The sequence below is a fragment of the Humulus lupulus genome, chromosome 7 (genome assembly GCF_963169125.1).
Source record: "Humulus lupulus chromosome 7, drHumLupu1.1, whole genome shotgun sequence".
Taxonomy (NCBI): Eukaryota; Viridiplantae; Streptophyta; class Magnoliopsida; order Rosales; family Cannabaceae; genus Humulus; species Humulus lupulus.
The window spans coordinates 98,857,740-98,883,369 of record NC_084799.1 but is presented as its reverse complement, the minus strand read 5'-3'; positions in this window follow the sequence as shown (position 1 = coordinate 98,883,369).

The window sequence follows — 25,630 nt, the reverse complement described above, 5'->3', positions numbered from 1 at the left end:
GAGACGATCCTAGTGAGCAAAGTAGTGAAAAAGTCATGGCGAGGATTTATACCCGGCCCGGGGTGAGCTTAAGGGTATAAATGGGAATTTAGCGAATATACTGGAGTCTATTTGGACATTGAGGAACATTATTGGTGGTTAATTAGGTATCGGGAATTAAGCGGGAAATATTAGAGACACTCGAGGAGTTAGCGGGAATTGGGTAAAATGACTAAAATGCCCCTAAGTGGATTAAAGGGTTTAGAATTAATAGGGAGGGCATTAAGGTCATTTGGCTTTTAAAGATGGGTATTACTGAGGCTTTATGTTAGTGGGATATGTAGAATATTACAGAAGTCTGAAAAGAAAGAAAAAGGAAAGGAAAAGAAAGGAAGGAAAACAAAGTGGTTCTCCTTGAGTTGGTTTGTGGTTCTCTGACCACTTTTCTCCATTCTTCTTGAAGCAAAATTCAGAGGAGAGCTAGTTCAATTAAGCCACAAGGTTACTGAGCTAAGATTGAGGATTTCACAAGGGTTTAGCAAGGTTAGGCCATCACTTGAGGTAAGGTTCTGTAATGTTTTCAGTTGCTGGTTTGGTTTCTGAAATATGGTGTATAAGTTGAGTTTGATGGGGAACTTTGGGGAAATTCTGGGCAAAGGTTAAGGAAAAGCAAGCCAAGGAGGTCTAGAGATAGCTTGTGGTCGAAATCCTATCAAAGGTATAAAGTCTAAACTCTAACTTTGTTGTTCAATTGGTTTCTGCTGAGTTTTAGTGTTTAGGAATGGCTATGGTGAATTCTGAGTTTGTGGATGCATGTGCTTGAGTTCTAGATATTTGGGGTGCTTGGGATGAGTGGAGTATGGTCATAAGGTTTTTTTTGAGGTTGGGGAAGATTTGGAAGAGTTTTGGTTGGAGTTGGTTCGAGAAAATCGCAGAAGAGAAAAGTTGGTGTTAGTCTGTCTGTGACTAGCGCTACAGCGCTAGCCTTTGGGCATTGTAGCGCTTGGCCAAGATGATGAGGGGATTTTGGCTTCTATTTGTAGCGCTGTAGCGCCCTCCCATAAGCGCTGTAGCGCTACCCTGCCTTCTGAAGGAGATTTTAGGGTTGTTTGCAAGGGCTTTTGACCTAGGGTTTGGGGTTTGATTCCACCACCTTGTTTGGCGGAACTAGGACTTCCCGGGGGCTCAGGATTGGCCCCGAGGCTAGGTTTTGAACTTGAGGGTTGATGTTAACTTTGGCCCATGATTGTGTTTAGGTGAGCGCTAGGGCTCGAGGGGGATCGTGCTCAAGGAGTCGTGGGATCAAAGCTAGTGAACTGAAAGGTAAGAAAAATACACCTGATTATATGATGGTATCACGCCATGGGACATGTAAAAGCGGCCTAAGAGTGTCGTACATTATATTAGCGCACAGGGCGCAGCTTGGCCACTAGAAGCCAAGGACAGCTTAACATTCACTGAGCTCGGTTTAAGCGGGTCAAAGTCAGTGGGATAACGGAGGGAGCAGCCTGAGAGGGCTAGCCCTAGTTATCATTTGTGCAGTGATATATGATATGATTTGATATGTTTAACATGTTGGACACCTGACTATACTGAATGATTATATGTTTGAGAACTTGTGATGCAATGTGAGATATGGGTTTGTCTGTTGATTGCTTGTGCTCTATTGTTATGTTTTCTTGCTGGGCCTTGGCTCATGGGTTCTACGTGGTGCAGGTAAAGGCAAAGGCAGATTGGACCAAGCCTGAGATGGAGAGCTCCAAGGTGGAATGTACATAGCCAGCTGTTCGATCACCATGGTCGAGGAGTGGGTCAGGACAAGGATTACCTAACTGTTTGTTTTGCCTTAGTAGGGCTGGTTATTGTGCTTGAACCTTGTAACTTTTGTAAACTATCTTTAAACTTGTGTTTTTGGGATCCCGTGTAAACAAATAACGTTTCTTAATTTAAAGTGGCTTTTGAGACCAAACCATTTTAAACCCTAGTTCTTTTATAGTTCCAGTATCACGATTTTAATCAAAAGACTTGATTAGCAGGTCTGGCACTTTATAAACACACATTGTAACGGTCTTGGCTATCCAGGGCGTTACAGACCCTATGGTCGATGAAACTTATAAGCGCTTGACTAGTCTAAGACTAGTTACTCAGAGCAAGGGCCTGAGGCCTAGGTGACTGCTTGTCACATGGCTAGGGAACAGTGTTCCACAGTTATGACTCTAGAGTCATGAGGAAGGTTATGTTGGTGACTAGTCATCATGCACCTATCTTGTTTAAGCTAATGAAAGGTTCACTTATCTGTTAAGCCCCGGTGACCCTATCGTCACATGGCTAAAAGAAGTTGTACCCAATTAGTGACTTTTGCGACTATCACTTACTTGTTTTGGACTGAAAGTCCTGAATGATTATTATGATCATTGTTGATATTATATCATGCTATATTGTGTTTTCTTGCTGGGCCTTGGCTCATGGGTGCTATGTGGTGCAAGTAAAGGGAAAGAAAAGCTCACCCAACCTTGAGTGGAGAGCTTAGGTGGTGATGTGTACATATGCGGCTGCTTGTTCACCACGGCCAAGAAGTTCTCAGAGGAGCTAGGGGGTTTACCCTATATTTTCCACTTAGGTCAGCGGGTTAGTAAATTTGAAACAGTAATGACCATTTTGAGTTGTAAATAACATGTAAAGGTTTTTGATGGGCCCATGAACAGTTTTATGTATTTAATAAAATATACCCTTTCCTTTTTATTGTTTTTCCACCTTAGCTTGTTAATAACACTTAGAAGCACGTTTTTAACCAAAGGACTCAGGTAGCGAGTCAAATTTCTGGTTCACCGTAACTATTCTGGGGTAACTAGGGAATTACAGTGTTGCAAGGCGGGAGGGCCATAGAACGGTGCCTCCACACTCTGGGTCTAGTAGGGGCGGAGGCCCCAATGATCTAAAGAGGAAGACCCCTTATGCTTCGACCGCTCCTGGTCTTGATTGGAGAGGTCGGGGTACTCAGGGTGGTCGTTTGGCTGGCGGTGATACATGGAGGAGCTATTCTGAGTGTGAGTGCACGAGGTGCAGAAGACATCATCTGGGCAAATGTCGGGCTAAGGCCGGTCATGTGTGTGGGGTGGTAGGACACCTCAAGAAAGACTGCCCAACAATGAAGAAAGGGGAAGCAGGGAAGGTGGATAGCTTGACTCCAGCTCGAGTGTTCACCCTGACGCAGGCAGAGGCCAAGGCTAGTCCCTCTGTAGTGACAGGTCAGCTTTCTAGTGCTGGCTTTCCTTTTTATTGTATTAATTGACTCTGGTGCTACACATTCATTTCTTTCTAGTAAGGTGATTGATAGACTGTGTACACCTAGTGAGTATTATACTACAGGGTTTGGGACTATATTGCCTACAAGGGAACTGGTAGTTTTTAGGAGGTGGATTAGAGCACTGCCAGTAATAGTTGATGGTAGGGAATTATCAATAGACTTGATTGAGTTGGGTATGGTGTACTTTGAAATGATTTTGGGGATGGATTGGCTGGTCAGATATGGAGCTACTATTGATTGTAGGAAGAAGATGGTGACTTTTGAGCCGGAGGGCGAGGATCCCTTTGTTTTTATGGGTGCGGTATGTGGACCCCGCATACCCATGATATCAGGATTGAGGGCCAGGGACTTGTTAGAGGGAGGATGTTTAGGTTTTCTGGCCAGTGTAGTGGATACTACTAGGGTTTTGCCAATAGGGCTGGGGGAGACTAGATTGGTTCGTGAGTTCTTGGATGTGTTCCTTGAGGATTTACCAGGGTTGCTGCCACATAGGGAGATTCAATTTGTTATCGAGTTAGCGCCAGGGACAGAGCCAATGTCGAGGGCACCATATAGAATGGCATCGGCTGAACTGAAGGAATTGAAGATACAGTTATATGAGCTTCTGGATTTGGGGTTTATCAGGCCTAGCTACTCGCCATGGGGTGCTCCAGTCTTGGTTGTGAAGAAGAAGGACGGGACTCTGAGGATGTGTATAGACTACAAGGAATTGAACAAGTTAATAATCAAGAATAATTATCCTCTACCAAGGATTGAATACTTGTTCGATCAGCCGCAATGAAAGACGGTATTCTCGAAGATTGATCTTTGATCTGCTTATCACCAACTGAGGATGAAGGACGAGAATATACCAAAGACAGCCTTCCAAACGAGATATGGGCTCTATAAGTTTTTGGTCATGTAGTTTGGTTTGACCAATGCCCAAGAGCTTTCATGGAATTAATGAACATGGTGTTCAAGGACTTCTTGGATCAGTTCATCATTGTCTTCATCGATGATATTTTAGTATATTCCAGTTCAGAGGCAAAGCACGAGTTACATCTTCGACAAGTTTTGCTGAGGTTGAGAGAGCATCAGTTGTACGCTAGGTTTAAGAAGTGCGAGTTTTGGCTACCAGAACTGACATTCCTTGGACATATTGTTGGCACAGATGGAATTGAAGTTATCTGTACAAGGAGAAGTGCAAGATATACACTGATCATAAGAGTTTGAAGTATTTCTTCACACAGAAGGACCTGAACATGAGGCGGAGGCATTGGCTAGAGTTGGTAAAAGATTATGATTTTGATATTCTTTATCACCTAGGGAAAGCCAACGTAGTGGCAGATGCAATGAGCCAGAGGGGCCCGAGTCAGTTATATAGTTCCACCCAGATTTCAAGAGAGTTAGCTGATGAGATGGCCAAAGCAGGGATAGAATTGGTGGTGGGCCAGTTGGCCAACATTACTTTGCAGTCGACCCTGCTAGAGCGGATTAAGGGAGGTGAGTTAGTAGATGCTTAGCTACAGGAGGTTAGAGAGAATGTCTTAGCGGGAGTAGACTATAGCATTTTTGAGGTTTGTCTGCTATGGTATTAGGGTCGAATTTGTGTCCCGACTGATGCGGGAATTAGACGAGAGATAATGGATGAATCGTATACTACGACGTACTCACTTCATCCGGGTACCAAGAAGATGAATCAAGATCTACGGACGTTATATTGGTGGGCCGAGATGAAGAAGGATGTGGTGGAATATGTGGCCAGATGTTTAACCTGTCAACAGGTGAAAGCTGAGCATCAGCGATTCAGACTTTGTGTATTCCCGAGTGGAAATGGGAGGATATTACGGTGGACTTTATGGGAGGTTTACCCAGGACAGTAGAGCTTCATGACTCGGCGTGGGTGATAGTGGACAGATACACCAAGTCAGCTCATTTTCTTCCAGTGAAGACGACATATACAGTGGATCAGTATGCAGAGTTATATGTGAGGGAGATCGTACGTCTCCACGGGGTTCCTAACTCCATAGTGTTTGATCGGGATCCTATATTTACCTCCAAGTTTTGGGGTAGTTTGCAGAAGGCTATGGGGACTCAGTTGAAGTTCATCACGACCTTTCATCCTCTGACTGATGGATAGTCTGAGAGGACGATTCAGGTATGGAGGATATGCTTAGAGCGCGTGTGATCGATTTTGAGGGATCGTGGAGTAAGTATCTCCCGTTGATTGAGTTTTCATACAACAATAGTGACCAATCAACATTTGGAGTGGCTCCATATGAGATTTTATATGGGAGGAGATGTAGATCACCCATTCATTGGGATGAGATGGGTCAGAGGAAGTATTTGGGGCCGGACATGGTTTAGAAGACTAGTGAGGCTATTGAGAAGATCCAAGCTCGAATGCTTGCCTCACAGAGTAGACAGAAAAGCAACGCTGATCCCAAGCGTAAAGACATGGAGTTCTAGGTTGGGGACCACGTGTTTCTGCGAGTTTCACCACTGTGAGGGGTGAGGATATTTGGGAAGAAGGGGAAGTTGAGCCATAGATTCATTGGACCTTTTGAGATCCTGGAAAGGATCAGACATGTGGCTTATAGGTTAGCTTTGCCACCATCGTTGTCAGGAGTTCATGACATATTCCATGTTTCTATGCTCCGAAAGTACGTCTCAGATACGTCACATGTGTTGAAGTATGAAGACTTGGAATTGCAGACAGATTTGTCTTATGAGGAATGACCGCTTCAGATTTTAGATCGAAAGGATAAAGTCCTACGGAATAAGACAATTCCTCTAGTTAAGGTACTATGGAGGAATAGTAGGGTCAAGGAGGTGACCTGGGATCTTGAGTTAGTGATGCGGGATCAGTATCTCGAATTATTCAGGTAAATTTCGAGGACGAAATGCTCAGTAGGAGGGGATAGTTGTAACGACCCAAAAATTACTAATGAGGCTTAAGGGCCTTGATTAGTGTGCTGGGAGGGCATAATTGGTTTATGTGTGATTTAAATGATTAAATGCATGATTATGTGATAAACATGCTTATATGAATATATGGTCATATGGGATGCACGATTATGAGTATTAGTATGCATGTAGGCCCTATTTAGATTATAAGGGCATATTAGTAATTTTGGCCTGTTGAGGGCATAAACATGATTATTTGTGACGAATTGTTGACACCACATTATTATGTGGATATATTTGCAGATGGTGACTCGATGCGATCCTAGTGAGCAGTTTAGCGAAAAAGGCACGGTGGGGATTTATACCCACCTCGGGGGGAGCCTGTGGGTATTTCTAGGAACTTGGGAAATATATTGGAGACTATTTGACATTGGGAAAAATAATTGGTGATTAGTTAGGTGACGGGATTTAAGCGGTAATTATTAGGGACACTTGAGGAATTATGGGGAATTGGAAACAAATTACCAAAATGCCCTTAAAATGTTTAAAGGCTTAGGTTTTAATAGGAGGGCAAAATGGTCATTTGATAGTTAGAAAAATGATAAGGGTGATACTGCTTTTTAGACTTAGTGGGATTTGTAGAATGTGTTAGAAGCTGAGGGAAAGAAATGGAAGAAATAAGGAAGGAAAAACAAAGTTCTTGACTTATCTCTCTCTATCTCTCACGAATTGTAGTCTATCTTCTCATTCTTTTGTAAATTTGAAGATGTCAACTCAGAGGACGCTTAGGCTAGAGCTGGGACCCTTGTTCTTGAGGTAAATCAAGAGGGTTAGCTAGAGTTAATTATCAAATTGAAGTAAGGTTCAAAGTTGTTTTGAGATTTTTGAGTTTTGGTGAGTTTGAATTCTAAATTTGGATTTTTAAATGGAAGTTAAGAGGTTTGAGCTTGAGGAATTGACGAGATATAGGCTGGAAGGACACTAAGGGGAACCTAGGGTTTGATTCTCCATTAAAGGTAAGGATTTCTAAGCATGATCATTTGAGTTTCTGGGTTGTTTCTGGTTTTTCTGATGAAATTCTTTAGCTTCAAGCTCAATTCTTCTTTTCTGTGTTTGATGGTCATGCGGCAAAGTTTGATGTTGTTAGGCCATGTGGGATGAGATGTAGTGGATGGTAGGCTTAATTTTAAGTATGGTTGAGGTTTGAAGGGATTTTAGGGAGTTTTGGCTCGGGGAAATTTGAAGGAAAAACTCAAAGGATTTTGGTGCTGTCTGTAGCACTGTAGTGCTACCCTACCTTCATAAATGGATTTTTGGGTATTTTCTTAGGGTTTTCGCTCAGCGGCTCGAGGTTTGATTCCACCACCCCGTTTGGGGGAATTGGGGCTTCCCAAGGGCTCGGGATTGGTCCCGAGGTTAGGTTGTGGAATTGAATGTTAATGAGGGTCTATGTTACGTTTGTGACTAGGTGTACGCTAGGGCTCTGACGAGATCGTGCTTGAGGGTCATTTCAACTCACCAAAGCGCTCAGAATCAAAGGTAAGAAACTGCACTCGGTTATGTGGTTATGTTGGGACAAAGAGTTCCCTATATTTGTATGTGATGTCATGAAATGGTATTATGTCATGGGGACATGTGATAAACGACCTAAGAGTGCCGGAATCAATATTTGCGCACAAGGCGCAGCTCGGCCACTAGTAGCTTAGGTTAAGTACATAATCACTGAGCTCGGCCTAAGTGAGCCGGAGTCAGTGGGATAATCATAGGGTGCGCCTAAGGGCGTCAACCCTGGATTTTGGTGTGATATGTTTATTGTTGTTTAAACTGATGATTGTGACGAGTTTGTTATCTGAATAATTGATTATTGGCTTGTAGGTTGGTATCATTTTTTATGTGAGCAATATGACCTGTTGTATACCTGATTGATGATTTGTGAATTATCTATCTGTTGGTTGTCGATTATCCTATGCATTATAGTTTTCTTGCTGGGTCTTGGCTCACAGGTGCTACGTGGTGCAGGTAAAGGCAATGGCAAGGTGGGCCAGTCCTGAGTTGGAGAGCTCTGGGGCTGAATGTACATAGTCAGCTAATCGACCGCCACGGCCGAGGGGTGGTACAGGGACAGGAGAACCTAAAATGTCTGTTTTTCCCTTAGAGTGGCCAGTAGTTGTATATTTCTTGGAATTTTGTAAACTATCCTTAAACTCTATTTCTTTTGGGATCCCGTGTATGAAATGTTTATTTAAATTAAATGTATCTTTTATGACCAATATCTTTTAACCCTAGTTCAATTGTAGTTTCAGTAACACGTTTCTAACTAAATAACTTGATAAGCAAGTCTTGTACCTTTATAAACACACAGTTTAACGGTCTTGGCTACCCAGAGCATTACAACATTCCTATCAAATACATGCTTTATAAATCATAACCATATATACGTGGATAATTCAACCATTATGACGACTCATGTCGAATAGATGCACATCGTTTTCATGTAATTGTCCCACCACTACGTCCTGGATAAGCCACTACGGCTTACATTACGCATGTAGTGTCGATATCGACCTCCAGGCTGATAAGTCCCCGCCACTACAGCCTACATTACAAATGTAGTGTTGATAACGATCTATCGACCGAATAACCATTACAAGAAAGAATATCATCTTAGACTCAAACACAGCAGACATTCAACCACAAAAGAATTCATGATACGGTCATTCTCGTGCCCTATAATCAAGGGCTCAAGCCCTACACTCGGTGCATGAGACATTTGTCTTACCTCTGGTCCAAGCACTGGGTTGTAACGCCCTGGATAACCAAGACTATTACACTGTGTGTTTAAAGTAGTGCAAGACTTGCTAATCAAATCATTTGAATAAAGATGCGATCCTAAAGTCATAATCAAGTTAGGGTTAATAGATTTTGGTCATAAACGGATTATTTTCATTAAAATAAATGTTTAGTACATGGGATCCCAAAAACAGGGTTTAAAGGGTACATTTACAAACTCCCAAAAGTTATATACAATCAAGGCCACTCTAATGGAAAAATACACCTTTTAGGTTTATGTCCCTGTACAAACCCTCGGCTGTGGCGGACGAGCAACTGACAATGTACACCTCGCCCCCAGAGCTCCCCAACTCATGGTTGATCCATCTTACCCTTGCCTTTACCTAGACCATGTAGCACTCATAAGCCAAGGCCCAACAAGAAAACCATAACAGCATAGCATAATCAATAACTCATAAGACAGTTAACTAGGTATTCAGCAAGCCATAACAGACACATAATTAATGATGACAGTCAATGAATCACAATCCAATCTTCCAAATATTTAACAAGACATAATCATCAAATTAAGAATAGTAAGCATATTAATACTCAACAGTTTATCACAATAATCATATAATACTCAGGGTCAGCCCTTAGGCCGCACTCTCTGTTTAACCCACTGACTATGGCTTGCATAGGCCAAGTCCAGTGTTTATCTAGATGACCCCAGCTCACAGTGGCTGAGCCGCATCCTGTGCGCAAATTATCAGCCCTGGCTCTCTTAGGCCGTTTATTTCATGCTCACATGGCATATCACAATCATACAACATTTGTATTCAATTACAGGGAATCTCAATCCCAACACAACCACACAAGGGTGCAGTTTTCTTAACTTTAATTCCAATCAGAGAAAATGAAATGGTTCCGAGCACGATCCTCAACCCCGAGCCTTGGCGATAAACCTAGCCACAGTGTTCAATGGGTAATTGTTAACTTCCAATCCAAAAAAATACCTATGAGACAGAAAATAGCCTCCAGGGTCTCAATTTCTACTAAACCGAGTAGTAGCAATTGTTTCGAGGACCTAGGTTCGAGCCCCCAAGCCTTACCGATTCTAGAAACAATTCTAAGGCTAATATCCCTAGGCGGGTCGCGACTTGGCTCAGTGGGTCGCGACTTACCCCCAAGTCAGAGAGCAAGCACCCAAGCCAAAGGGGGAGGCGAGTCGTGACTTGGCTTAGTAAGTCGAGGCGCAACCCCAAGTCAAAGAGCATCCCAGGGAAACAGGCCACACGCGTCGTGGCGCCCCCTACGCTGGGTCGCGGCACGCCCGCTGCGAACCCAAAAAATATGGGTTTTCTCCTCCTTCTTCCCAACCAAGAACATCAAGATTTAAACCCAGAATTTCCCTAGCAACAATACCAAAATCACTATCCCAATTCTTCAGCTATTATCACGCCCAAAACTCAGTTTAATTCATCATCCAATTCATACTCAAGAACCAAGAATTTTACCTAAACTAACCCAGCAAAAATTCAGAGATTAAACTAAAGTTCTTACCTGAAATTGTAGCCCAGTTCCCCAGCAGTATCCTTGCACAAATTCAGCTTAATTCCTTGAATTCTTCTCTATTTTCCCAGCTTAAACTCCCAGCCAAGGCCTATGTTGCTGCCCTTTTTCCCTTCCTAAGCTTCAACGCACAAATCCATATATGTTTCTTCAAGAGAAAGAGAGAGAGATAGAGAAAGTGAGGTCGTGAGAGTGAAGAGAGAGAGAGAGCTTGAGTTGCTTCTACACCATTCTGCCTTAGTCCTAAGTAATTCTGAGTTTATCTATAATAGCCAAAAGACTCATTTGCCCATCCAAACTTATCAATCTTTCAAGGGTACTAAAAGGGTAATGTAGTCATTTTGCTCCTAGTTCTAGCTAATTCCTCAAGTGCTCCTAACATTTACCAATTAATGTTGTCATCCAATTAATTACCAATTATTTATTCAATACCTAATAATTACCAATATATCCCCTAAATTTCCGAAAATACCCCAAGGCTCCCCCAAGCCGAGTATTTATCCCCGTTGTGACTATCTCGCCAATCCGCTCACTAAAACCGTCTCGAGCCATATGCTGCAAATATATCCACAAAATAATGTGGTCTCAACAATTTATCACATTTATGCCCTCAATAGGCCAAAATTATAAATATACCCTTATAAGCTAAAGAGGCCCACATGCATAACTATTATTCTCTAACATGCATAACACATACCCATATAATCATGCATGCCACATAATCATGCATTTAAACATAATCACACATATACCAATTATGCCCTCCCGACACGCTAATCAAGGCCCTTAAGCCTTAATAGTGATTTTGGGTCGTTACAACTATCCCCTCCTACTGAGAATTTCGTCCTCGAAATTTACCTGAATAACTTGGGATACTGGTCCCGCATCGCTGATTCAAGCTCCCAGGTCATTTCCTCAACCTTGCTATTCCTCCATAACTCTTTAACTAGATGAATCATCTTGTTTCATAGAACCCTGTCTTTCATGTCTAAGATCTGAACCGGTAGCTCCTCTTAAGACAAATCTGTTTGTAGTTCTAAGTCCTCATACTTCAACACATGAGTCGTATTTGAGATGTACTTCCGAAGCAAAGAAATATGGAATATGACGGTGGCAGCGCCAATCTATAGGCCACCTGCCCGATCCTCTCCAAGATCTCAAAAGGTCCAATGAATCTAGGGCTCAACTTTCCCTTTTTCCCAAAGCTTCTCACCCCTCGCAGTGGTGAGACTCGCAGAAACATGTGGTCCCCTACCTGGAACTCCACGTCCCTACGCTTAGGATCAGCGCAGCTTTTCTGTCTGCTCTGTGAAGCGAGCATTTGATCTCTGAACTTCTCGATAGCCTCATTAGTCTTCTGAACCATGTCTGGTCCCAAATACTTCCTCTCACCCATCTCATCCCAATGAATGGGAAATCTATACCTCCTCCCATATAACATCTCATATGGAGCTACTCCAATCGTTGATTGATAATTGTTTTTGTACGAAAACTTAATTAACGGGAGATACTTAGTCCAAGATCCTTCAAAGTCTATCACACATGCCCTGAGCATGTCCTCTAATACCTGAATCATCCTCTCAGACTATCCATCAGTCTGGGGATGAAAAGTCATACTGAACTTCAACTGAGTCTCCATAGCCCTCTGCAATCCACCCCAAAACTTGGAAGTAAAGATAGGATCCTGATCTGATACTATAGACTTGGGAACCCCATATAGACGTACAATCTCCCTCATATACAGCTCCGCATACTGATCCACATTATAAGTCATCTTCACTGGCAGAAAGTGAGCTGACTGGGTGAACCTGTCTACTATCACCCACATCGAGTCATGTAGCCCTACTGTCCTGGGTAAACCTCCCAAAAAATCCATCGTAATAACTTCCCATTTCCACTCAGGAATAACCAAAGGTTGTAGCAACCCCACAGGTCACTGATGCTCAACCTTCACCTGCTGACAGGTCAAAGACCTGGCCGCGTACTCCACCACTTCCTTCTTCATCCCTGGCCACCAATACAATGTCTGCAGATCCTGATACATCTTCGTGGTTCCTGGATGGAGTGAGTACGGTGTAGTATGGGATTCATCCAATATCTCACGTCTAATCCCCATATGAGTCGAAACACAGATCTGACCCTGATACCATAGCAAACCAACCTCAAAGATGGAATAGACCTTAGCCACTCTCACTAAGACATTTCCTCTAACTTCCTACAACTGTGCATCTACTAACTGACCCAACTTAATTCACTCTAATAGGGTCGACTGCAAAGTAATGCTGGCCAACCGGACCACAACCAATTCTATACTTGCTCTGGACATCTCCTCAGCCAATTCTCTCGATATCTGTGTACAGCTAAACAATTGTCCCGGCCCCTCCGACATAATTCATCTGCTACTACATTGGCTTTCCTTGGGTGATAAAGGATTTCACAATCATAATCCTTCACCAACTCTAGCCAATGCCTCTGCCTCATGTTCAAATCCTTCTAGGTGAAGAAATACTTCAAACTCTTGTGATCGATGTATATCTCGCACTTCTCTCCATATAGATAATGTCGCCATACTTTCAGTGAAAATACCACTGCAGACAACTCTAAATCATGAGTAGGGTATCGCTGCTCATTTTCCTTCAGCTGTCGTGATGCATAAGCTATAACCTTCTCATTCTGCATTAGAACACACCACAATCCCAGCCTTAAAGCATCACAATATACCACAAACTTTCCTCCCTCCGAACGAAGACTCAACACGGGTGTTGTAATCCGTCTTCGCTTCAATTCCTGAAAATTGTTCTCACACCTGCCAGACCAGATGAACCTCAGATTCTTTCGTGCCAATTCTGCCATCGGCGCATCAATCTTCGAGAATCCTTCTACAAACCGCCTGTAATAATCTGCTAACCCAAGGAAGCTCCTAACCTCTGAGGCGTTCCTTGGCCTCGGCCAATCTCTTACTGCCTCCACCTTAGATGGATCCACCTTAATCTCATCCTTACTAATGATATGTCTAAGGAATGTCACTAACAGTAGTCAAAACTCACACTTCTTAAACATGGCATATAACCGGTGCTCTCTCAATCTTTGCAAGACATATCAGAGATGTTGTTCATGCTCTGCCTTTGAACTAGAGTACACTAGGATATCATCGATGAAGACAATCACAAACAGATCCAAGAAGTCCTTGAACACCATGTTCATTAGGTCCGTGAATGTTGCTGGGGCATTGGTCAAACCAGATGACATGACCAAAAACTCATAGTGCCCATACCTCATTCGGAAGGCCATCTTCAGTATATCCTCATCCTTGATCCTCCGCTGGTGATAACCCAATCGGAGATCAATCTTCGAGAACATCGTCTTTCCCTGCAGCTGATCAAACAAGTCATCAATCCCTGGTAAAGGGTATTTATTCTTGATAGTCGACTTGTTCAACTCCCTGTAGTCTATACACATCCTCAGAGTCTCGTCCTTCTTCTTCACAAACATAATGAGAGCACCCCATGGCGAGTAGCTAGGCCTAATAAACCCCAAATCAAGAAGCTCCTGCAATTGTATCTTTAATTCTTTTAGTTCTGCCGGAGCCATCCTATATGGTGCCCTTGATACTCGCTTCATCCCTGGTGCTAACTCAATGATGAACTGAATCTCCCTGTGCGGCAACAGCTCTAGTAAATCCTCAGGGAACACATCCAAGAACTCACGTACTAATCTGGTCTCTCTCGACCTTGTTGGCAAAACTCTAGTAGTATCCACCACACTAGATAGGAAACCTATACAACCTCCCTGTAATAGGTCTCTAGCTCTCAACGCCGATATCATGAGTATGCGAGGTCCTTGTACTGCACCCACAAAAACAAATGGATTCTCTCCCTCAGACTCAAAAGTTACCATCTTCTTCCTACAATCAATGGTAGCCCCATATTTGACTAACAATCCATCCCAATAATCATGTCAAAATCCTCCATTACCGACTCAATCAAGTCTACTGATAATTCCCTACCATCAACCATCACTGGTAGTGCTTTAATCCATCTCTTAGACACCACCAGTTCCCATGTAGGTAATATAGTCCCGAACCCCACTGTAGAATACTCACTAAGTCTACACAATCTATCAATCACCTTACTAGAAACAAACGAATGTGTAGCACTAGAGTCTATCAATAAAGTAAAAGGGGAGCCAACGCTAGAAAGCTGACATGTCACTACCGAGGGACTAGCCTCGGCCTCCACCTGTGTTAGGGTGAACACTCGAGGTGGAGTCAATTTTTCCACCTTCCTTGCTTCTTCTTTCTCCACTGTTGGGCAGTTCTTCTTGAGGTGTCCCACCACCTCGCACACATAGCAGGCCTTGACCCGACATTCACCTGGATGGCGTCTTCTGCACCTCGTGCACTATGTATAGCTTCTCCATGTCGCACCGCCTCCTTGGCGGCCACCCTGAGCACCCCGACCCCTCCTATCAGGACGAGTGGTCAAAGTGTCAAGGGTCTTCCTCTTCAGATCATTGGGACTCTACCCCTACCAAACCCTGAATGTGGAGGCACCGTCCTACGAACTTCCCATCTCGCAACGTTCTCCCTCCAAATCTTATTCTCTACCTCCTCAGTGGTAAGAGCCTTCTCAACAGCCTGGGCATAAGTCGTCCCCCCAGGTACTGTTGTAATCCTCACATCTCGGGCTATCATAGCACAAAGCCCTCTAATGAATCTATCCTATCTGGCTGCATCAGTAGGAACTAAATCTGGTGCGAACTTTGCAAGCCTATCAAACTTCAGGGCGTACTCTATAACGGTCATATTGCCTAGCACCAACCCCAAAAATTCATTTACTTTCGCTGCTCTGATGGAAACATTATAGTACTTCTGGCAGAACAAGTCTCTGAACACATCCCGTGTCAGAGTGGAAACAACCCTGGTCTGTGATGCCACTTCCCACCAAATGCGGGCATCCTCTCTCAACATATAGGTAGCATAGGCCACCCTGTCATTACTTTCCACCCTCATGAAATCCAAGAAAGAAGTAATCATACTCATCCACAATTTGGCCTTCAGTGGATCCGATCTCCCCTCAAAGGTTGGAGGATGCTGCCTCCTGAATCGTTCATATAAAGTCTCCCACCGGTCTCCTATCTCAGGTTCATGTACAACTGGTGCCATAACAGATGGCACAATAGGTGCAGCACTCCCTGACGGAGCCTGCTGTCTTAGAAGATGGATCTGCTCTTCCTGACTTTGTAACCGAGCTTGCATGTCTGCAAGTATCTACTGCCAGTTCTAAGGGACTGGAGGAGGGTTCTGACCCTGGTCATCATCTCTAGCCTCAGACTCTGTGTCGGCTAGTCGTATGGATCACCTTGGATGCATAGCTATCCAAGCTTATCTGCAATCAACGACTCGGCAGACAGACTATGATGACAAGGTAACAATCTTTCCATGATCCACCATTGTGACTCAACCAATCACAAACAGTCAAGATACAAACAATTATAAAAATATTCATTCACAGGCAATAGTAATTCTAATACGCACGCCTCAATATCATCACACTACAGTCAGGGCCAGGCCCTATCAGTATCTCATGCTCCCTATTAACCATATAATAAAGTATTACCAAACCCTGAGTTGAGCTTATCTTTAGCAGCGAGTGTACATGTCCAGCCAGTCTTTGGGAACCCTTAAACCTAGACCACTCTGATACCAATTTGTAACGCCCTGGATAACCAAGACCATTACACTGCGTGTTTAAAGTAGTTCAAGACTTGCTAATCAAATCATTTGAATAAATATGTGATCCTAAAGACATAATCAAGTTAGGGTTGAAAGATTGTGGTCATAAACGGATAATTTTCATTAAGATAAATGTTTAGTACATGGGATCCCAAAAACAGGGTTTAAAGGGTACATTTACAAACTCCCAAAAGTTATATACAATCAAGGCAACTCTAATGGAAAAATACAAATTTTAGGTTTCTATCCTTGTACAAACCCTTAGCTGTGGCGGACAAGTAGCTGACAAAGTACACCGAGCCCCTAGAGCTCTCCAACTCATGGTTGATCCATCTTACCCTTGCCTTTACCTGCACGATGTAGCACCCGTGAGCCAAGACCCAGCAAGAAAACCGTAACAGCATAGCATAATCAATAATTCACAAGACAGTTAACTAGGTATTTAGCAAACCATAGCAAACACATAATAGGTGATGACAGTCAATGAATCACAAGCCAATCATCCAGGTATTTAACAACCACAATCATCAGATTAACAAGAGCAAGCATATTAATACTCAATAGTTTATCAGCATAATCATTAAACACTCAGGGTCAGCGCCCTTACACCGCAACCTTTGTTTAACCCACTGACTTTGGCTCGCTTAGGCCTAGTCCAATGTTCATGTAGCTGACCCTAGCTCACAGTGGCTGAGCTGCGTCCTGTGCGCAAATTATCAGCCCCGACTCTCTTAGGTCATTTATTTCAGGCTCACATGGCATATCACAATCATACAACATTTTTATTCAATTACAGGGAATCTCAGCCCCAACAAGAGTGCAGTTTTCTTACCTTTAATTCTGAACGGAGAAAAAGAAATGGTTTCGAGCACAATCCTCAACCCCGAGCCTTGGTGATAAACCTAGTAACAGTGTTCAATAGGTAATTGTTAAATTCCAATCCAAATAAATACCTAGGAGACAGAAACATGCCCTCGGGACCTCAATTCGTACTAAACCGGGTAGTAGAAATTGTCTCGAGCGCCTAGATTCGAGCCCCCAAGCCTTTCAAATTCTAGAAACAATTTTAAGGCTAAAATCCCTAGGCAGGTTGCGACTTGGATTAGTGGGTTGCGACTTGCCCCCAAATCAGAGAGCAAGCACCCAAGCCAAAGGGGGACGCGGGTCGCGACTTGTCTTAGTAAGTCGCGGTGCGCCCCCATGTCAGAGAGCATCCCAGGCCAAACTGGCCACACGCGCCGAGGCGCCTCTGGGCTAGGTCACGACGTGCCCCTTGCAAACCCAAAATATTTTCATTTTCTCTTCCTTCTTCCCAACCAAGAACATCAAAATTTCAACCCGGAATTTCCCTAGCAAACCTCATTAAATCAACACCAAATTAGTTACGAATTCAATACTAAATCACATACTTTTAATCACCAAAAACCTTAGCAACAATACCAATATCACTATCCCAATTCTTCATCTATTATCACCCCAAAAACATAGTTTAATTCATCATCCAATTCATACTCAAGAACCCAGAATTTTACCTAAACAAACCCATCAAAAATTCAGATATTAAACTAAAGTTCTTACCTCAAATTGTTGCCCAGTTCCCCAGCAGTATCCTTGCACAAAGTCAGCTTAATTCCTTGAATTCTCCTCTATTTTCCCATCTTAAACTCCCAGCCAAGGCCTATGTTGCTGCCTTTTTTTCCCTTCCTAAGCTTCAAGGCACAAATCCCTCTATGTTTCTTCAAGAGAAAGAGAGATAGACAGAGAAAGTGAGCAACCGTGAGAGTGAAGAAGGAGAGACAGAGCCTGGGTTGCTTCTACACCATTGTGCCTTAGCCCTAAGTAATTTTGAGCTTATCTATAATAGCCAAAAGACTCATTTTCCCCTCCAAACAAATCAATCTTTCAAGGGTACTAAAAGGGTTATTTAATCATTTTTCTCCTAGTTCCCCCTAATTCCTCGAGTGCTCCTAACATTTACCAATTAATCTCGTCTTCCAATTAATTACCAATTATTTATTCAATACCTAATAATTACCAATATATCCCCTAAATTTCCGAAAATACCCCAAGGCTCCCCCAAGCCGAGTATTTATCCCCGTTGTGACTATCTCGCCAATCCGCTCACTAAAACTGTCTCGAGCCATATGCTGCAAATATATCCACAAAATAATGTGGTCTCAACAATTTATCACATTTATGCCCTCAATAGGCCAAAATTATAAATATACCCTTATAAGCTAAAGAGGCCCACATGCATAACTATTATTCTCTAACATGCATAACACATACCCATATAATCATGCATGCCACATAATCATGCATTTAAACATAATCACACATATACCAATTATGCCCTTCCGACACGCTAATCAAGGCCCTTAAGCCTTATTTGTTATTTTGGGTCGTTACAACTGGGTAAAAAGAAACGACCCTCGAGCACGATCCCCTTCCGAGCCCTAGCGGTACCCTAGTCACAAACACAATAGCGAATAACCATCAATAATGAGTGAATAAAGACTTCGGAACAGAGTCCTCAGCCCCAGGACCTCGTATTCTACTAAAATGGGTAGTACAATCCTTCCTAAGCCTTTAGATTTGAGTTCTCGTACTCAAAAACCCTATTTGGCCAAAATCCCCAAAGAGCCCTAAACCATTTCCATGGACACATGCCGCGACGCAACCCACAAGGCACCGCAGTGCCAAGGCGATTCAGAGAACCGTCCTAACCTTTGGTTTCATGCGAGTCGCGGCGCCCCAAGAACAACACCGTGATGCAACCCCGCGAACCCAGAATACTTGCGATTTCAAAAATTGAAAACCGACCCAAAACCTTCCCAAAACAACATTTCAACCTATCTCATTCATCAAAACAATACAAGAAACTCAGATAAACAACATACAACCACCCAAAAACCACCAACACATACCCTAACCTAAAATCCAATTATTTCCCATAAACACCAAAAAGAATACTCAAAAGCTTAGAGAACTAAACTTACCTTTTACATTTCGAGCTCCCCAAATGAATTTCTCTAGCTTAGCAATGCCCAATCCTCAGCAACAAGCCACTAAATCCACCCAAGATCGTTCCAAGCTTGAAATCAATCCAAGGCTTCAAAACTCCCTTCCATATAACTAAGTAGAGTGAGAGGGAGATAATTAGAAAACGTAAGAATGAGGTTACCTCAGATTGCCTAAGTCTTGAATTAAGCCCCTAGGAAAAGACTATAATGCCCTTGCCTATTAAGCCTTTCTCCTGAGCCCTCAAGGGCATATTAGTCATCTGATACCAATCCCCGCTAAACCTCAAAATTGCACTTAAAATTCCCAACTAATCCCAATAATCTTCCAAACACTAATATTTTTCCCCCAATTATAAATAATACTCCAATACCCTTATTAATTCATCAAATTACTAAAATACCCCTAGGCTCACCCCCAGCCATGTATAAATCCCTGATGTAACTTTTCCGTCAAATTGCTCACTAGGATCGTCTCGTGTCACACCTCTCAAACATATCCACATAATAATGTGGTCCCACTCACAAGGCACATATAATTACAAATATATCCTCAGCGGGTCAAAATTACGACAATGCCCTTTTTAACAGAAATGGGCCTATATGCACATTTAACTCACTTAAACATGCGTAAAAAGTCACATCATGGTATAACTCATATGATTCACATATATAATCACAACAAGATCATATTAACACATAAACATCCAATTATGCCCTCCTGGCCCAATAATCAAGGCATTAAGCCTTACTAGCAAATTCAGGACATTACAACTATCACCGCCCCCCCTCCTTATAAGAATTTTGTTCTCGAAATTTATTCAAACCTATCGGGATACTGGTCCCGCAAATTTGACTCTAACTTCTTAGTCATTTCCTTACCTTGTTATATATTTATAATGTTCTTCACATGATATTTCTCATCGAAATTCCAGAGTCTCTTAACCTAATAAGTCTAGCACTCAATACATATTTCCTTAGCATCGACACCTAAAACACCCAATGAACATCCACCCATGCTAAGGCAAGGCTAATATGTAGGCCCCTGGCCTAATTCTTGTTAGGAACTCAAAGGCTTAACAAACCTAGAGTCAGATTTCTCTTTCTTCCTAAATTATCTAATCTCTTTGATCAACAATACCTGGAAAAGTACAAGGTCTTCAATCCTGGAGCACCACGTTCCCATATTTTAATCTGTGTTGGTTTTATATCTTTTCAATAAAGTGGATATTTCTACTCTAATGATCTTTAGTAACGTCATTGGTCCTCTGAACCGTTTCAGGACCATAATACTTTCTATCTCCCATCTCATTCCTAGAATGGGTGATTTCAACTCCCTATATCACAATATCTCATATGAAAACACCCAGGTTGTTCAGTGGTAATCATCGTTGTAACAATTCAATCAAGGGACTGTACTTACTCTAGTGTCCCTAAAACTTACATGCCCAAATCATAACGTTTAAAATTTGATTTATCCTCTCACATTGCCCACATGTTCGAGGATAACAAGTATTACTAAATCTCAATCCATTGCTAAAATTTGAAGCCAAACCATCTTCTTCTAAGAAGAAAAGGAAAAGCAATAACAATGACTGCAAACCTAAAAAGGACAATCTGAAAAAAGATAAAGAAGTCATCCAAGGCACCCGAGAACAAAAGAACAATGACCCCAAACAAAAGGCACCAAAGGAAAGTGTTTCCATTGTAATGTCGATGGTCACTAAAAGAGAAACTATCCAAAGTATCTCGTCGAGCTGAAAGAGAAAAAGAAAGGTAAATTAGATTTACTTGTACCGGAAGATTGTATGGTGGAACATGATAAATCATCATGGATAGTTGATTCTGGTTCCACTAACAATGTTTGTTCTTGTTTGCAGATGCTTGAGTCCGCAAAGCAGTTGGAGCAAGGAGAGATGACTATGAGAGTGGGAAGTTGAGCACTTGTTTCAGCTAAAGCATATGGAACAGTCCGTATAAATTTAAAGAACAATTTTCTAGTTTTGAATAATGTTCTCTTTATTCCTGAAATTACTAGAAACATTATATATTTATCTTAGTTACATGAACAAAATTTTGGCATTTCTTTTTACAATAATGTGATTTTTATTTCAAAGAATGGGAACAATATTTGTCATGCAAAACAAAAAGACGGATTGTACATGCTTAATCCAATTGAAAAATCGCTCAATAATTCTGAATTATTCAAAATAGCTAATCCACAAAGTAACAAAAGACAAAAGGTTTCTAAAGAAAATCACATGTATCTTTCGCACTTAAGATTAGGTCATATTAGTCTAGATAGGATAAACCGGTTAACTAAAGATGGACCTTTGAGGGACTAACAGTTGGAACCCTACCGGTTTGTGAATCCTGTTTAGAAGGAAAATTGACAAAATGACCTTTCACTTCAAAGGGAAATAGAGTCAAAGAACCAATAGAGCTCATACATAGCGATGTATGTGGTCCAATTAACATTCAAGCTTGAGGTGGTTATGAATAATTTGTCACATTTACTGACGACTATTCTAGATACGGTCATGTTTACCTAATGCTTATGAAGTCAAAAACTTTTGATAGGTTTAAAGACATCAAAGCCTTAGCTGAGAAGCAATTAGGTAAATCTTTAATGAAACTCCGATCTGACCATGGTGGTGAATATTTGGATTCTTAATTCAAAGATTTCTTGCTGGAGCATGGTATTCTATCCCAACTCACATCACCTGGAATACCACAACAAATCGGAGTTTCAGAGAGAAGAAACTGGACCTTATTGGACATGGTCAGGTCTATGTTAAGCTAGTCTTCACTTCCCTTATCATTTTGGGGATATTCACTTCAAACAGCTAATTACATTTTGAATGTAGTTCCGTCCAATGCTGTGACAAAGACACCACTAGAATTATGGAATGGAAATAAACCTAGTTTACGAAATTTCCATATTTAGGGTTGTCCTGCTCATGTGCTAAGACCTAAATCTGGAAAACTGGATTCAAGGTCTGAAGTGTGTATATTTTTCGGCTATGCTCCAGAAACAAGAGGCGGATATTTCTATAGACCAAGTGATCAAAAGGTATTTTTTTCGACGAATGCAACCTTTTTAGAACACGACTATATGAATGATTTTAAACCTCTGAGCAAAGTAGTTTTACAGGAACTAATGACAGATAAAATTTCATCTCCATCTTCTTCATCAGTTAATGATAAAACAACCAAAGAAACCACAATTCCTGAAAAGGAAAAACCAGTGCAACGTCATAGTGGGAGGATTGTGAGACAACCTATTCGCTACAAACTTGAGGCACAAGTTCTTGTATCAGATACTGAAAAGGACGATCCACTGACTTTTAAAGAAGCAATGGAAGATCCTGATGTTGATAAGTGGCAAGCTGCCATGAATCAAGAAATGGAATCAATGTATTCCAATTTTGTCTGGGAACTTGTAGATCTGCCTGACAATGCTAAAGCCATTGGATGTAAATGGATCTACAAGAAGAAAAGGGGTGCAGATGGAAAGGTAGAGACTTATAAAGCAAGGCTTGTGGCCAAAGGCTACACACAGAGAGAGGGTGTAGATTATGAAGAAACACTTTCTCCTGTAGCCATGCTTAAGCCCATTCACATACTTTTATCCATAGTTGTCATCTTTGATTAGGAGATCTGGCAAATGGATGTCAAGATAGCCTTTCTAAATGGCCAACTTGATGAAACCATATATATGGAACAACCAGAAGGGTTTATTAAGAAGGATCAAGATCAAAAGGTATGCAAGTTTTTGAAATCCATATATGGATTGAAATAAGCATCAAGATCTTTGAACTTAACATTTCATGAAACTATCAAAACATATGGCTTCGAACAAAATGTTGACGAAGCATGTGTTTATAAATACATCAAAGGGAAAGTTGTGGTTTTCTTTGTTCTTTACGTTGATGATATCCTACTCATTGTGAATGATGTAGAGACATTATAAAATGTAAAGAAATGATTGGCTAACAAATTCCAAATTAAATATTTGGGAGAAGCGAGCTATGTTCTAGGCATTAAAATTCTAAGAGATAGAAAGAACAAGCTCTTGGCACTTTCACAAGCAAATTATATTGATAAAGTTCTTGAAAGATTCTTTATGGAAAATTCCAAAAAGGGTCAATTGCTGACCAAACATGGAATTAATCTTTGCAAAGATCAGTGTCCAAAGACACCACAAGATCAAGAGGACATGAGAAAGTATCCCTATGCATCAGCTGTAGGGAGCCTAATGTATGCAATGTTATGTACTAGACCTGACATATGTTATGCAGTAGGGATTGTCAGTCGTTATCAATCAAATCTAGGTTTAGAACACTGAATTGCGGTGAAACATATTCTCAAGTATATCAGGAGAACGAGGAACTATATGCTAGTATATTCGGGTAGTGACCTTGAACCTACTGGATATAGTGACTCAGATTTTCAATCAGACAAAGAAAGTAGAAAATCTACTTCTGGGTTAGTATTCACTCTTGGTGGTGGAGCAGTTGTCTGGAGAAGCATTAAGAAATCCAGTATAGCTGATTAAACCATGGAAGCTGAATACATAGCAGCTTGTGAAGTAACTAAAGAAGCAGTTTGGCTGAAAAAGTTGTACACGGATCTGGAAGTGGTTCCAGAAGTGGAGAAACCACTTGTTTTTTACTGTGAAAACAGTGTAGCAGTGGATAATTCTAAATAACCAAGAAGCCACAAGAGGGGAAAGCATATAGAGCACAAATACCACTTTGTCAGAGAAATTGTACATAGAGGAGATGTGTCCATTCTAAAAATCGCATCAGAACACAACCTGGCGGACCCGTTTACGAAGACGCTTCCTCCAAAGAAATTTGAGGGTAATGTACGTAATATGGGATTGAGGGAAATGCCTTACTTGCTTTAAGTACAAGTGGGAGATTGTTAGGAGTATGTCCTAAAAGCATGTAAAAGACATTTAATATTTCAATGAATAAATAAATACAATGGTCTATTATTGTTATATTTATAATATTAAATTATTGTTTGAATAATTTTTTTTTAAATATCAGAAAAATTCTGTATTCATTATTGAGAATGTGATCTTGTGTTAGTACGAGAGAATTAAGATCACATGAATCAATAAAAATAGTCAACAACAAATTGAAGTTATGGAATTCTTCAATTAGGGTTGTAAGTACAGTTTACTGAGTATCATGTTGATACAAATAATCTAGATTCGGATTATTGATGTGGTAAGACATCTCGGTAAAGGTGTTTTATATAATATGATTATATATGACAAGGACCAATATAAATAAAAGTCTTTATCCAAAAACCATTTAATAATAAAGATTTATAATTCATATCATAACTGAGGATCATTTATAGATCAACCTAAATCCTGAGTGTTCATGAAATCCTATTTATGTTTATTAAATCTTTTGATTCATTCGTTAAGGTCTCTTCATAGATTGAGGCTAATGACTTTTGTTTTGGAGAATTAATATCATGGGTGGCTGGGAACATGTATCAACAATACGGAATCTAATCTTTCCTAACGGATCGTATATTAGTTCCCTTAACGGTTAATTCTAGAATTGAATGATTTTGAGCTCAAATCTATAATTAGATTATAGATTAATTATTCAATAGTGAATTAATGGTACTTAAGGAATAAGAAGTAAATTAGAAAGGTAAAATGGTAATTCTTCCATTCTAATTTATGAACTAATTAATTAGAGGGTTGAACTATTGTAAGATGGTTATATCAATGGACAACTTAAAATAAGATTTCTGTAATAGTATATTTATAACATAAAGAATTCAATTCTGAATTTATAGTGGAGAAATATCATAATTAATAAATTAACTATTATGATTAAAGAGTTTAATTATTTAGTTTTAATTTATTGGAGCTTAATGTTATAGGTCCATGGTTCCTGAAATGGCTCAAACAAACACTGATAAAGATAAATACAAAAATGGGCAAAAGGACTTATTTGATAATCAAAATATTTTTCTATGCACTAAACATAATTATTGTTTAATTATGTCTAATTAATTAATTGAGAATTAATTAATTATTTGATTTAACAAAAATATAATTAATTTTGAATTAATTTATTTTTGGGATTTTTGGTATTTAAATAATGATAAAAATTGGGAAAATCACATGCCCTCCCTGGCCTGGGTTGGGCATGTAGCGCAGTGCACAGACACTGTGCTACACGCACAAGAAGATTCTAGAAGAATCTTGGTTCAACAATTTTAGTTATTTAAATATTAAATAAATAATGAGATATTTAATATGATTAAAATATTATTATTTAAACAAAAATCTGATAACTGATTAGTTATTTTTAAATTGTTTAAAAT